This window comes from Austrofundulus limnaeus, unplaced genomic scaffold (assembly GCF_001266775.1).
Source record: "Austrofundulus limnaeus strain Quisiro unplaced genomic scaffold, Austrofundulus_limnaeus-1.0 Scaffold4, whole genome shotgun sequence".
Classification (NCBI taxonomy): Eukaryota; Metazoa; Chordata; class Actinopteri; order Cyprinodontiformes; family Rivulidae; genus Austrofundulus; species Austrofundulus limnaeus.
Genome location: NW_013952406.1, coordinates 293,865 through 297,217, shown reverse-complemented (window position 1 = coordinate 297,217; position 3,353 = coordinate 293,865). Strand labels below are relative to the sequence as shown.

General features: G+C 37.4%; 1 long non-coding RNA gene across 1 annotated transcript in view; it reads left to right on the top strand.

Annotated features, from left to right (window-relative positions):
• Window positions 1-3,353, top strand: part of LOC106527273 (uncharacterized) — an 84,105-nt gene that overhangs the window by 47,027 nt on the left and 33,725 nt on the right. Inside the window, exon 3 of the long non-coding RNA XR_001311364.1 lies at window positions 2,610-2,698. This is a non-coding gene — a long non-coding RNA (uncharacterized LOC106527273). The remainder of the gene's footprint in view (window positions 1-2,609; window positions 2,699-3,353) is intronic.

Here is a 3,353-nt window from a genome sequence, read left to right as displayed (position 1 = left end):
TTGGGCATGTTTTTTATGAGAGTATAACATGATAACATGATATAAAACTCAAAAAAGTTAATTTTACATAATATTGCCCCTTTAAATTAGCTTTAGTTTCCGATTAAAAACACAAACCGTACTCTTGACCTGTTTTAGTCAGCTCTGCGGTTTGAAAGCACCGTGTGACCTTGGGTTTTCGGCCCAGACTTGCAGCTCGAGATGAAAGTCTTGAATGTTGCCCTTCACTGGGAGCCGCGGCAGACGGGTTCAGCCTGGATGAAATCAGATGGCTGGCACAGCACTCCGCTCCTCTCCCAGGAAAACAAAGACGAAACCAGGCGCAGATGAAGGAAGGCTTCCCTCGYTGAAGCAGCACGCACGCCGCTGCTGTGGTCTGAGTGCCAAAACCTCTTTTAAAATCCACAATTTCACAGACTTTATCTCCTGCTTACGGTGGGAAATACACACAATTAGACAAACTTAGGAAGTGAGTTACATAAAACACARACATTTCAGATTTCAGTCTTGTTATTCGCTTGTTCAGAAGAAAACATTTTGATATTTCTTGAACTGGATTCGTCTTTAAACACTCCACCTCACATCTGGCTGCTGATTTGACACCCTCCCTCAGCTCCTCTCTGCATCAGCTGGCCATGACCAGAACCCCAGGTCCTCCACCTCCAGCAGAGCTGCTGCAGGACATCTGACTAAATGGAGGAAAGTCTGYGTCTTGCCTCGTGTAATAAACGACTGATATGTTCTAAGGATGGATCACATCAAGTGTTTTCAGATGAGTTTTCAAATGAAATAATAAATAAAAAAAAAGTCTGGAGTTTTTGGAAGCCAAACAAAGAGAGCTTACCAGACTCCTTCCTGCTTCCAATTTCTCAGGAAAAAGTTAGCAGTTGCTGTTAAATTCCAGCCAAGTCTCCGAGTGAACTGTCAGCTGTTGAGATGTGTCACAGAGTAGCTTCAGTTTCTGACGAGGAAGACGGATCAGATTGCAAAGAAAAAAATTTTTTGTGAAGAAAATAAAAACAGCATTAAGTTGGACGAGTAATTTAAAGTAACTGATCAAATGAGGTGGATAAAGTATAAACAATGCTTCTTACAGTAATGTAGCTGAAAGTTTTTCTTTGTTCCTTTTGTGTGAAATAGATTTTATTGCTTAGAAAAACCAAGAATCTGATGCCTTTTATCTTTATTGTGAGAATCTTTTTTAAATAACATAAATCACAGTGGTCTGACTATCTCATAAAACATTAAAAGGCTTGAAGGAATGCATACCACCCTCCAACTTCATGCCCAAATTTAAGGATAATATCTGTAGAACTGCTGTGGCAGCCATGTTGAATTAGTTGTAAAACATAAATAAAAACAGAATACAATGATTTGAAAATAATTTGCAAATCCTTTTAAACCTATATCCAATTAATACACCACAAAGACAAGATATTTAATGTTCAAACAGCTAAACTTGACTGTTTCTTTCAATTATTTATTTTTTTTTGCAAATATTTACTCGTTTTGAATTTGATGCTGCTGAGAACTCTGGACTAAAATCCCTCTGCTGCTGCTGCACAGACAGAGCTCTAATCTTATTATTAGTGATTTATTATATGCCAGAGTGAATATTATTGATAATTATTGTCTATTGAGTTTTTTTTAACTTTAAGATATAATCAGACAGTCAAATATATACATCTTACAATAACACATAAGTACCGCCCAATTAAAAAAATTTAATTACATTTTTCTTCAATAAAAACARGGTAGCCTGCTCTAGTGGCCCGACCACCGGGCTTAGCAAGTTTTCCGGGGGAKATCCTGAAATCGTTTTTGGAAATCGTGGACTTTGTGTCCTCCGAGCCAAAGGGGAAAAGGACTGTTCGGATTGTTATCTGCACAAAGTTCAAAAGCCAGCCTCTCTGATGTTATGGGTGTGTATTAATGCCCGTGGCATGGGTTAACTGCACATCTGTGAAGGCTCCATCAATGCTGAAAGCTACATATAGCTTAGAGCAACACATGCTGCCATCCAAGCCACGTCTTTTTTCAGGGACATCCTGCTGATTTCAGCCAGACAATGAAGACACATTCTGCACGTGTTCCAACACTGTGGCTTGTGAGTCCCAACATTGTTGGAATTGGGGTTGTAGATGTTCATCTATTTATTCTGCAGCTTTAAATCAAATGAACCCAGTGGTATATCAGACTTACAACACACTGACTGTCTTTCTGCTTCTGTATTTGAAGCCTGTTGGTGTAATTCACCGTTTTATTTGTTTTTTTAGGGTCATCTGTGTTTAAGATCATATCGATTTCACTCATGTTAATACAGACATTGTTTGCTCTGACATCACTTCCCTTTAAGAGCCAAACTTATTGATATTTTTTCATCTTTCCTGTGTCCTTGTAAAGTTTTTTTTTTGCCACTCTTACAATATCCTTTCTTCTTTTCTGTAGTTTGTTGTTAGTGTTTATTGAGATGAAAGGCAGGTTTGATGTTGGGTTTTGAAGTCCGGGCTGACCAGCACCGCTTACCCGTATAGAATATTTAAATATATAAATAAAAAGATCTGGTTTCAGTCCAACCTGTGTTTTATCCCTTTTCCTTTTTGGTCCAGATCAAAGTGGGAAAGGTTTTCTACATGTGGACCGTCAACAACTTCAGCGTCTGAGAGGAGACGGGAGAGATCGACGACAAACTCGAACGGTTGGTGACACTTTGTCTTTCTAGATATCAAGTTTTTGAGGTCGTTGGATGAGATGAATGTAAAGCTGAGTTCAGAATGCCTAACTGGCAGAGGAATTAAAGATGACAGACTATAAAGAATGTTGACTTTTCTTGGCACCATGCGTCGAGAGCTAATGAATTAAAATAAATTACTTTGTTTCCTCAAGTGTTGACAAAACGTATTTGTCTCAAATTGCTTTGCAAAATTATGACTTCCATATGTCTAACATGTTAATTAATAGTCCATATGGTGGTTGTAAAGTGTTTCATGTTTCTCAGACTATAACTGACTGCAAACAAATATCCATATGTTACAAACTCATTATGTTGAGACATTTTTGTAAACTTGTCTTCATTAACAGAAACACACAGTTTCTTGTATCGATTTAATGAAAAAAACAGAAAATCTTTGTGGAAATCCTCAGGTTATTTTTGTCGTTTATTTTTGGAAGGTCAGCCAAAGAATTCAAGTTTTCTCAGATGTGTTTGGTGTTTTTTCAACATTTTACCACAAATTACTTTTTATTGGATTAATGCAGTTTTTTTCATATAGGAAAAATATGTACAGCGGGTAAAATAAGTATTGAACACGTCACCATTTTTCTCAGTAAATATATTACTAGAGGTGCTAATG